Source organism: Salvelinus namaycush, chromosome 15 (genome assembly GCF_016432855.1).
Source record: "Salvelinus namaycush isolate Seneca chromosome 15, SaNama_1.0, whole genome shotgun sequence".
NCBI lineage: Eukaryota > Metazoa > Chordata > Actinopteri > Salmoniformes > Salmonidae > Salvelinus > Salvelinus namaycush.
The window spans coordinates 39,011,234-39,023,571 of NC_052321.1; the positions used below are offsets into that span (position 1 = coordinate 39,011,234).

The 12,338-nt window shown below is 43.2% G+C and overlaps 1 protein-coding gene across 1 annotated transcript in view; it reads left to right on the top strand.

Annotated features, from left to right (window-relative positions):
• Positions 1 to 793: 793 nt before the first annotated feature.
• The window catches only part of foxn3 (forkhead box N3), a 115,620-nt gene continuing 104,075 nt past the window's right edge, over positions 794 to 12,338 (top strand). Inside the window, exon 1 of the mRNA XM_039009904.1 lies at positions 794 to 991. The gene's annotated coding sequence lies outside the window, so the exon portion shown is untranslated. The remainder of the gene's footprint in view (positions 992 to 12,338) is intronic.

A 12,338-nucleotide genomic window follows, 5' to 3' on the forward strand; every position in this document is an offset into this window, starting at 1 on the left:
TCTTTTGGATGAAGAGACATTGATGTATCTCTTTCTCTCCATATTTGTCTCTCTGTTTCCTTTGCTCCCTCTCTTTTCTCACTCTCCTCTCTCTCCGCTTGCACTCAGCACACATTCACAACTACACTACAAATTCAGTTGTAACTGATAATCACCAGGTATTGTTTGTTAAATCGAGATCAACAAGTTCTACGCTGAAGTCAGTGAACCAAAAACCCATACCTGGAAAAATTATCCGTATTGTATTGACGGTAGACTCAGCAAGATGACATTGCCACGAGCAATACCACAGATATTGACATGAGCATAATGCAAGACTTTGCTTTCAGACAGTCACATGGGCATTGACGCATGAACACACACACAAACACATTTTGTGATTTTTTTTCCTTATTCTAAAATCCTGCACACGTTGAGTCATTATTCTTGTGCTCTTAAGGATTTTCCCTGTAAGGCGTGTCTCTTTCTCTGTCTGGAAACATTACATTTTAATTATGGCTGTCAGATCACTAACTGCTTTTCTAATTTGTGGAGAAAAAAATGACCTAGAGACTTAAGCTCACTTTGTTCTGTGTGACGTTGACTTGTGTGTGTGTGTGCGTGCGTGCGTGCGTGCGTGCGTGCGTGCGTGCAAGCCACCTCGCAAGGCAACAAGGAACAATGACATTCTTTCAGTCAACCCAGGAGACACTAGGACCCAGAGAGTTACTGGCTCCTGTGTCGGACTGCCTCCTCTGTTCCAGCACAGAGAGAGAGAGACAGAGAGAGAGGAAGAGAGCAGGACCCAGAAAGACAGACATACAGAGAGAGAGAGAGAGAGAAGCTAGAGGAAGAGAAGTGAGTGTGGTCATCTCAATGGTCTCTGCTGTAACACTGAATCTGAACGGAATGGAGGGATTAAACGGAGGGATTTAAACCTTTTGGAGGAAGAAGAAGAACGAGTGACAAAAGAAGGAGTATTTCAGGATCGGGAGAGCAGCAGGATTGAAAGGTTACTATACGCCTTATCTAATCTGACTTGTTCTTGTCAGGAGTCGTGTGTGTGTGAACAGGTCACGCTCCTGTCCCTGTGAGGGGGTATGTGTGGTAGCTAACAGTTCACACACACACTGTGCGACACTGTGTGAAGTGTGTCTGTGGGTCTTTTCCTCTTCTGAATCTTCCATTCTCCCTCCTCTTTTTATCGCTGTCACCCACCTCTATTCTCTCTCTCCTTCACCCGTTCGCAATCTCTCATTCTCCTTTTTCTCTCACTCTTTCTTGCCCTCTCTCTCCCCCTTTCTCCCTCTCTCTCTGTTGCTTTCCCTCACTCATGTTCATTGTAGCAGGGGAGTGTTTGTTAAAAGAGTGTTCAAGGTCAGTGTTTGACTCACACTGTAGAACAATTTTCCTCGTAGTAAACTACTGGCTCAACTAAACTATACAGCCTGCCAGTGACAGACCAGACTAGAGACAAACTTACACTGAGAGAGGAGAGATGGGGAGAGAGAGAGAGAGTGAGTGAGAGTTGGGTGAAAGGAAAATACGCAGCGAGTTTGACTCTATCAATCTTTCAACTGAGACCAGGGAAAGAGTGATAAAAGAGAACGAGAGAAATGGAGCGAGTGACAACAAGGAAGGAGAGAGAGACGAGAGGAGATAAAACGCGGCAGCCAGAGCCATGTGAATCCAGCATAGCAGCCAACAAGCCATTGATAGCCTCTCTGTCTTTATGAATGGAGCTCACAGCGGTTAACACACATCTATACGGAGTATACCAAACATTAGGAACACCTTCCTAATATTTAGTTGCACCCCCCATTTGCCCTTAGAACAGCCTCAATTCATTGGGGCATAGACTATATAAGGTGTCAAAAGCATTCCACAGCGATGCTGGCCCATCTTGACTCCAATGCTTCCCACAGTTGTGTCAAGTTGGCATGATGTCCTTTGGGTTGTGGACCATTCGTGATATACACAGAACTGTTGAGCGTGAAAAACCCAGCAGCGTTGCAGTTCTTGACACAAACCGCTGCGCTTGGCACCTACCACCATACCCCGTTCAAAGGCACTTAAATATTTTGTCTTGCCCATTCACCCTTTGAATGGCACACATACACAATTCATGTCGGCAGGTAGCCTAGTGGTTAGAGCGTTGGGCCAGTAACCGAAAGTTTGCTGGATTGAATCCCCAAGCTGACAAGGTAAAAATCTGTCGTTCTTCCCCTGAACAAGGCAGTTAACCCACTGTTCCCCGGCAGGCTGCCATTGTAAATAAGAATTTGTTCTTAACTGACTTGCCTAGTTAAGTAAAGGTTACATTTAAAACAATGTCTCAAGGCTTAAAAATCATTATTTAACCTGTCTCCTATCCTTCATCTACACTGATTGGAGTGTATTTAACAAGTGATATCAAAAAGAGATCATAGCTTTCACTTGGATTCACCTGGTCAGTGTATGTCATGGAAAGAGCAGGTGTTCCTTATGTTTTGTACACTCAGTGTAAGCTCGGCTATCTATGAACACATTGAGACAAGGCTATCTTTCCGTCTGTTTATCTGGGCTTGTTATTACTGGTAAACACCACTTACCATGCTCAACTATACAATAGAGAGATCTACAGTGCCTTTGGAAAGTATTCAGACCCCTTGACTTTTTCCACATTTTGTTACGTTACAGCCTTATTCTAAAATTGATTATATAAAAAAAATCCTCAGCAATCTCAACACACAATACACAATAATGACAAAGCGAAAACAGCTTTTTGGAAATGTATTAAAAACAAAAAGCAGAAATACCCAATTTAAATTAGTATTCAGACCCTTTGCTATGAGACTTTCGGAATTGAGCTCAGGTGCATTCTGTTTCTGTTGATCATCCTTGAGATGTTTCCACAACTTGATTGGAGTCCATCTGTGGTAAATTCAATTGATTGAACATGATTGTCTATATAAGGTCCCACAGTTGACAGTGCATGTCAGAGCAAAAACCAAGCCATAAGGTCGAAGGAATTGTCCATAGAGCTCAGAGACAGGATTGTGTCGAGGCACAGATCTAGGGAAGGTTACCAAAACATTTCGGCAGAATTGAACGTCCCCAAGAACACAGTGGCCTCCATCATTCTTAAATGGAAGAAGTTTGGAACCACCAAGACTTCCTAGAGCTGGCAGCCCTACCAAACTGAGCAATTGGGGGAGAAGGGCCTTGGTCAGGGAGGTGACAAAGAATCCGACGGTCACTCTGACAGAGCTCCAGAGTTCCTCTGTGGAGATGGGAGAACCTTCCAGAAGGACAACCATCTCTGCAGCACTCCACCAGTTAGACCTTTATGGTAGAGTGGCCAGACAGAAGCCACAACAAACTACTGACTAAAGGGTCTGAATAGTTATATAAATGTGATATTTCTGTTTTTTTATATACAAAAATTGCAAAAATTTCAAAAAACACAGTTTTTGCATTGCCATTATGGGGTATTGTGTTTAGATTGATGAGGGGGAAAAAACAATTTAATACATGTTAGAATAAGGCTGTAACGTAACAAAATGGAAAAAGTCAAGGGGTCTGAATACTTTCCGAATGCACTGTAGATGCTGTCGGTCAATGCAATTTAGATGTCCATGTGACTGGGTTTCCCAACCCAGCCAGTTCATACAGTATTTGATCTATTCAGATATTTAATGTGGTGTAAGTGGAGGCATTCTTGATCTTAGCAGATTCTCTCCCTAGCAACTACAGAGACAGGAATAGCTTTGCTCTGTTCACTGCTTCTGTGCATATGTATGTATGTATGTATGTATGTATGTATGTATGTATGTATGTATGTATGTATGTATGTATGTATGTATGTATGTATGTATGTATGTATGTATGTATGTATGTATGTATGTATGTATGTATGTGCAGTTGAAGTCGGAAGTTTACATACACTTAGGTTGGAGTCATTACACTTGTTTTTCAGCTACTCCACAAATTTCTTGTTAACAAACTATAGTTTTGGCAAGTCGGTTAGGACATCTACTTTGTGCATGACACAAGTAATTTTTCCAACAATTGTTAACAGACAGATTATTTCACTTATCATTCACTGTATCACAATTCCAGTGGGTCAGAAGTTTACATACACTAAGTTGACTGTGCCTTTCAACAGCTTGGAAAATTCCAGAAAATGATGTCATGGCTTTAGAAGCTTCTGATAGGCTAATTGACATCATTTGAGTCAATTGGAGGTGTACCTGTGGATGTATTTCAAGGCCTACCTTCAAACTCAGTGCCTCTTTGCTTGACATCATGGGGAAATCAAAATAAATCAGCCAAGACCTCAGAAACAAATTGTAGACCTCCACAAGTCTGGTTCATCCTTGGGAGAAATTTCCAAGCGCCTGAAGGTACCACATTCATCTGTACAAACAATAGTACGCAAGTATAAACACCATGGGACCACGCAGCCGTCATACTGCTCAGGAAGGAGACGAGTTCTGTCTCCTAGAGATGAACGTACTTTGGTGCGAAAAGTGTGAATCAATCCCAGAGCAACAGCAAAGGACCTTGTGAAGATGCTGGAGGAAACGGGTACAAAAGTATCTATATCCACAGTAAAACGAGTCCTATATCGACATAACCTGAAAGGCTGCTCAGCAAGGAAGAAGCCACTGCTCCAAAACCGCCATAAAAAAAGCCAGACTACGGTTTGCAACTGCACATGGGGACAAAGATCGTACTTTTTGGAGAAATGTCCTCTGGTCTGATGAAACAAAAATAGAACTGTTTGGCCATAATGACCATCGTTATGTTTGGAGGAAAAAGGGGGATGCTTGCAAGCCGAAGAACACCATCCCCACCGTGAAGCCCGGGGGTGGCAGCATCATGTTGTGGGGGTGCTTTGCTGCAGGAGGGACTGGTGCACTTCACAAAATAGATGGCATCATGAGGAAGCAAAATTCTGTGGATATATTGAAGCAACATCTCAAGACATCAGTCAGGAAGTTAAAGCTTGGTTGCAAATGGGTCTTCCAAATAGACAATGACCCCAAGCATACTTCCAAAGTTGTGGAAAAATGGCTTAAGGACAACAAAGTCAAGTTATTGAAGTTGGCCATCACAAAGCCCTAACCTCAATCCTATAGAAAATGTGTGTGCAGAACTGAAAAAGCGTGTGCGAGCATGGAGGCCTACAAACCTGACTCAGTTACACCAGCTCTGTGAGGAGGAATGAGCCAAAATTCACCCAACTTATTGTGGGAAGCTTGTGGAAGGCTACCCGAAACATTTGACCCAAGTTAAACAATTTAAAGGCAATGCTACCAAATACTAATTGAGTGTATGTAATCTTCTGACCCACTGGGCATGTGATGAAATAAATAAAAGCTGAAATAAATCATTCTCTCTACTGTTATTCTGACATTTCACATTCTTAAAATAGTGGTGATCCTAACTGACCTAAAACAGGGAATTGTTCGAGGATTAAATGTCAGGAATTGTGAAAAATTTTGTTTAAATATATTTGGCTAAGGTGTATGTAAACATCCGACTTCAACTGTATGTGACCAGAGGCTCTGTTTGATTTACATTTATTTTTTTATCGCTTTAGTACCATTTTATGTGGTAAGCTTTCACAACTCTTAGTACAAAACTCAGAACTGGTCACACATGTAACGCAGCCAGTCTTTCTTTCAGAAGCTGTCATTGTGCGTTCATTTGGATCGTAAACATCTCTCACCACACAACCATTGATTCAAAATATAAGTTTATTGTGAAATGTATTGAGAACATCGGTTTAATCACCAAAACACAACAATTAGATCTTTTCAATTTAGTCGTTTAACAACCAGTTAATCCAATAGCAAACCATGCAAGATACGCGTTTCAAATCGCCATTAGAAGTGCTGAAAGTAATATGCTACAGTACTGTAACTTACAGTACATTACACAGTTCACATGAGGCAATACACTTACATTACCCAACAAAATTGACGAGATCTATCATTTCTATAATGTCTATCAGATGTGTCATCAAAGGTGTGATTAATGAAGACATCCTCTACAATCATTCATGCAACAAACAACATGTGTACTGTCTGTAATCAAAGGTAAGAAATGAAATGAAACAAATTAAATGAACGCATTAATTTGCGTCAAGCCTGTCTTGAGCATTTGGCCATGAATTCTCATCCTTATCACAGTGAATGTCCTCATTGTTCATGCGCCGCGGGAAAAAACCTTTAGGCATGGAGAATCCAAGCTTGACATTGATGTCGTCACATGCCTCATCCATGGCCAGAAGGAGGGTGGCACGTCACGGGATTGCGAACGTACACCTTCCACCGCCATGCTGAAGAAAAGGAGTGTATAAGAGAATGGGAAGGGAAGGCCCCAAAACCATGCCTGAACCACCTCTGCATGGTTGAACTTGACATTGTCCCACACAATGACATAGGTGACCCCTTCACCTTGACAGGCCTTGCTCAATTTCATTGAGAAACACAATGAGGTGTGCAGAGTTGTAGGATCCAAGTAATGGCTTACGTCCTACCACACCATCTTCAGAGATAGCTGCGCACATGGAAATATTTGCCCCACGTTGTCCAGGCACTTGGACGGTCGATGAGTTTCCACCCACAGAGCCGAGTTTTGGCCAGGTTGCAGCCCACTTCATCAACAAAGATATACCTGCGATGGTTCACAGCAGCATCAAGCGCCATCACCCTCAAAAAAATATATTTTTCGGTCATCGTTCACATCGTATGTGTCATCGTTCTCCTCAATGGTCTGCTTTATTTCAGACAGCCGTATGTCATTCCTGTCCCTCACCATTTCCACCACGGCCCGCTCCTGCTGGTCGGTCAGCACACGATAGAACAGAGTATACTTCCAATAGATCATACTGTTAGAATACTGTAACATGTTGTGAATTGACATGCATTACAATATGTAATTTACTGTAAATGTAATGGTAAAGCACAGTGCATACCCTGCAGACTTACCGGCCTAGACTTCATTAGACACAACAGTTCCCTGCCGTCTGCCTCCCCCCCCCTCTCTCTCTGATGCCCACCTCTCTGACGGGCCCCTTCTCCATGAGCTCTTTGATTTCTTCCTCTCCCTTGCTGTCTATCCTGCTCCATGTTAAAAGAAATTGCAAGTGTTCACACACCCCCTTTTATATGGTCACCAATTGTGGTTACCACTATCTGAAATCAATTAGCAATAACCAGTAGTCATTATGTATGGTTATCATTTATCATACATGTCATTTAGATATGTATACTTTACCAACACATTTTATGTCTGTAGTTCTCGAAATCCATATATAGTAGACGAACCAGTTTAAATTCTATAGGTTTGCCAAACTGTTAAGTGATGAATCATTAAGCGCAGTTGGATTAAGTGATGGCCAAACGTATTTAAACAAATGAGAAGAGAATCATATGAAAAGTATTGTGAGCAATGCATTGTGTAAGGCAATTACTTTCTGTCAAAGGTATTTCTAGACAAAGTTACTGTGTGATTTTGTGTTGTACTTAGTCAATTAAAAATGTGCTAAAAGTTTTGAAAAAACAGCCTTTTTGATGATCTGTTTTGAGTTTTATACTAAGAGTTGTGAAATTTTACCACATACTTGTGAAAATAGTACCAAAGCGATAAAAAAACAGTAATATTTGCATTATGAACTAAGTGTTGGTGTGCTGAAGGACACACACATTGGTCCCCCTCCATAAGAACGGTCCCTTTGTAGCGAGACAAAGCTTCCTCACTCAGGAATTCTGCTGTTCGTCCGTATGGATCAAGTCGGAGCAGCAGGAATTCTCTGGTAGTGTTGGGTGTGCTGACTGAGAGGAACTGTGTGTGTGTGTGTGTGTGTGTGTGTGTGTGTGTGTGTGTGTGTGTGTGTGTGTGTGTGTGTGTGTGTGTGTGTGTGTGTGTGCGTGCGCCTGTGCCTGTGCCTGTGCCTGTGCACTGTGCACTTGTGCACTTGTGTGTGTGCTTGCCAGTCTGCTGTTCTTGCTTTTAAAGGGATCTCAGAAGCTGAGCACTGTATTCCATCACAGTTCCCATCAAATTTAGAGAACCCAAATGCTGCCCAGGAAAATGTGAGCACTGAGTCTCAGGTTCGGAAAACTAGTATTCGACAATCACAATCATTATCCAGGGATGTGTCTGGGACAGTTTGGAATTGTTAGCCATCCAGGAAAACAAAATGTACAGGTACAAAATGTGAGGGATTCAAAGGGTTGTGCTGTGTGTTACAGCAACAAATGGAATTCAAACCTCAACTATAAATGTAACTGTCACGCCCTGACCATAGTTTGCTTTGTATGTTTCTATGTTTTGTTTGGTCAGGGTGTGATCTGAGTGGGCATTCTATGTTGTATGTCTAGTTTGTCTATGGTTAGTTGCCTGTGTCTGCACTTGTTTATATATAGCGTCACGTTCGTTTTTGTATAGTTTGTTTAGTGTTTCTTCGTTAATAAATAGAAGAATGTATTCACATCATGCTGCGCCTTGGTCTCCTCCATTCAACGAACGTGACAGTAACTCATACTCTAACTGTAGCCAAACCCTAATGCTACAGTAGAACAAGACCCAAAAGCTCATGCACTTGATGGTCATAATTCTGATGCTATCGCCACTCCTGTCCTTTCTAGCGTGGCCATTAAGTGGCTACCTGACTGTGTAGCAAAGCACAGTGCTAACTAGATAGTGTATGACTGTCTCTCTCTCTCTCTCTCTCTCTCTCTCTCTCTCGCTCCCTCTCTCTCCAGGGAGTCTGGGGCTGTATCCCAAAAGGCACCCTATTCCGTATATAGTGCACTACTTTTGTCCAGAGCCCAATGGGCCCAAAAGAAGTGCACCAGGGTGTCTTTTGGGGACTCAGGCGTAGCCAGCATGCTCCATAGAGTGATACTCCTCTATGTGACCCGGTGAGGTGTTCTTACAAATGGAAAGTGAACAGGCTTTATATCTCTGCTCTCGCAATACTTTACTAAAAGACCGTTTCTCATCTTCTCAACAACCTCTTTTACTTCCCTCCCTCTGTTTATCTAGTTCCCCTCACTTTCACTCTTTTTTTCCTATTTTCTTTCATCATGTCTATCTCTAACCTCTCTTCTCTTTCTCCTGCCCCTCTCTCTCTTCTCTTTCTCCTGCCCCTCTCTCTATTTCTTTCTCCTGCCCCTCTCTCTATTTCTTTCTCCTGCCCCTCTCTCTATTTCTTTCTCCTCTCTCTCTCTTCTCTCTCTCTCTCTCTCTGTGTCTCTCTCGCTCTCGCTCTCTCTCTCTCTCTCTCTCTCTCTCTCTCTCTCTCTCTGTGTCTCTCTCTCTCTCTCTCTCTCTCTCTCTCTCTCTCTCTCTCTCTGTGTCTCTCTCTCTCTCTCTCTCTGTGTGCCCATGGCCCCTTGTGGTGATTGAGCTCCGCCTATATAGGACACACTAACCCCACACCTGAAATCTCTGGCTCCTGATTGGATGCTGCCTCCCAAGCAAACAGGAAGTTCAGGGTTTCTACTAAATACCCAGAGGCTCGGTTACCATAGAGGCAAAGATAAGTGGGAGAGTGAACAGTGCTCTCTTTATTTCTGCTTTATGAAGGTCACCTCCGGTTCTCTCTTCTCTCCCATCTCGCCTTTATGTTTCTCTTTTGTGTTTCACTGAAGCACCTCTGTCCGTCACACATTCTCTAGTCTAGTGCGTGCCTCTGTGTATGAACGTCCTTGGCTATTCTCCCAGAGACTAACGTTGACGCTGGAAAAAACGATGACTCTGGGAAAAGCTCACGCCCAAACCAATATTTCATTTCAGAATGGATAAAAATGTGGTTAAAGTTAGGGTTAAGGTAAGGGTTAGGTCATGGTTAAGGGGTTTGGTTGTGGTTAGGGTTAAGGTAAGGGTTAGGTCATGGTTAAGGGGTTTGGTTGTGGTTAGGGTTAAGGTAAGGGTTAGGTCATGGTTAAGGGGTTTGGTTGTGGTTAGGGTTAAGGTAAGGGTTAGGTCATGGTTAAGGGGTTTGGTTGGGGTTAGGGTCAAGGTAAGGGTTAGGTGATGGTTAAGGGGTTTGGTTGGGGTTAGGGTTAAGGTAAGGGTTAGGTCATGGTTAAGGGGTTTGGTTGTGGTTAGGGTTAAGGTAAGGGTTAGGTCATGGTTAAGGGGTTTGGTTGGGGTTAGGGTCAAGGTAAGGGTTAGGTCATGGTTAAGGGGTTTTTGGCTAGTCGGTTTAAGCGTCAGCTGTGTCCTTATAGTCTCTCCCGTTGACCATGTCCTACTCAGCTCCTCTCCTCCAAAGTCACTGTGTGTGTGTGTGTGTGTGTGTGTGTGTGTGTGTGTGTGTGTGTTTACTTGCGTATGCGTGTGAATGAATGACATGAATGAATGAATGACATTTATTTTTGAGTCAAATGGCCAGTTGGCTACCCATCCCTTATGGGATTAATTGACACATAAACAAACATTACAATAGTTCACAGTGATAATTCAGTGATAATTCTTCCGGTGTTCTGTGCAGTGCACGCCGCATAAAGAATGAAAAATAAATAAATTCATAATAATAAATAAGGTTATTCAAACAGTAATAATAAGCTTAGAGCAGTAAAAAATTATACAAATAAATAAATACAGAAAAATGTGTGTGTGTGTGTGTTCAGTCTATTTCTATGCTGTGATGTCAGGATGGTGTGTGTGTGTGTTTTGTGTGTCTGAAACAGTGATACGGCTGGCGGGTCGTTAATTGATTTCATGAGTATTGTGTCCCACAGGCTCTCAAACAGCCTCTCCATTCAATAACGTTTCAAGGTCTCTTTCTCCCTCTCGCCCGCTCTCTTGCTTCCTCTCTCTTTTTCTCAGTCGTTCTCTCTCTGTAACTACTGGAGTTGGGCAGCATTATCATTGTTACTGCAGTGCTTCCTGTTGACGTTGTGTTAACGGGGAAAGGCTTCTCGGCAGGAAACCTGTCAGGCACTGTTATATGTGCGTGTGTGTGTGTGTGTGGCACATCTCTTAGTTAGTCAAAGATAGGTTGGAATGGAGACAAGCCGTACCTCTCTTGTCCTCTAACTCTCTCTCTCCTTCTTCCTCTCTATCTTCCCTTCCCCTCTTTCTCTTAACTTCAAGAAATCCCTTCAGTGTTGGTGGCAATTTTCCCTCTCAGTTGACACACTGTTGTTGCTATGCAGTTTTGTGAGAACAGTTCAGATCTGTCCTCTCTAGAAGTTCTAGTGTCTCTCCCCCTGCATGTCATGCCATACTCTCAGACATACTTCTACATTCCCTTCATACTAATACCACGCTAGCTCGCTAGCTGAAAAGGGGCCATTATGGCTCTGATATGGTTGTCAGTTGCATCCTGCTCCACTGGGAGAGAATGGGAGGAAATGCAACTGCATGCTCAGAGCCACAACACGAGGACCACAGCCTACTGACACAGCATTTGTTTTTTAACCATCAGGCTGTGGTGGGATTTGTTGACTAATTTGACTAGTCCATTCGTTGTTTTTTGTCAAAAACACAGATTTAATCAATTTGAATAAGAATCCTCTATTGTCTGATGATCTTAACCTTGTAAAAACAGCCAATAGCTTGTGAACATACCTTATCGCCACACCCCCTTATGAATAGGAAATAAGGAAAGGAATCTGAGGGAAAGGGTGTGTGTGTGCGTGTGTGTGTGTGTGGGCGTGCGTGCCTGAGTGAGTGTGTGTATGCAGGCACACGCTGGGAGGTTAAACCCATCAATGAAAACTCTTCAGACCATTCACTGCTCTCCTCCTCCGTCCCTCCCTGAGTGTGTGTTCATTCACAGTTACTCCCCGGAGAGACACCACCCTGATTGTCTACGGAAACTGGTAGGCAGACCCTATTATTGACACACTTAAATGGAGATGCATACACACACACACACACACACACACACACACACACACACACACACACACACACACACACACACACACACACACACACACACTCCTTACCTCCATCTCATCTGAAGGACTCTGGAGGATCAAGTCAATTCCATCCCCAGTGCAGAGAGCATTGCAGAGCAGGCAGCCTATCATCAGTGTCATATTTCACCGGTAGTGCTTTCATTTGGGCTCTGTCACCTAGGAGACAGCTCCACCGAGGAGTGGATAAACAACTCTATTTTACCGCCTGCTCCTCTATCTCACCCGACGCTGAGGGAAGCCGTGAGGGAGGGACTGAGTTAGGGTATATATGATCTCTTCCTGACTGATAGGAAGAATGGCCACATACGTGCACGCAGGCACGTTACACACGTTACACACGTTACACACGTTACACACGTTACACACACACATAACACTGCATCCATCACCATACCCACTCATGCCACTACATCCTCCCTCCCATTT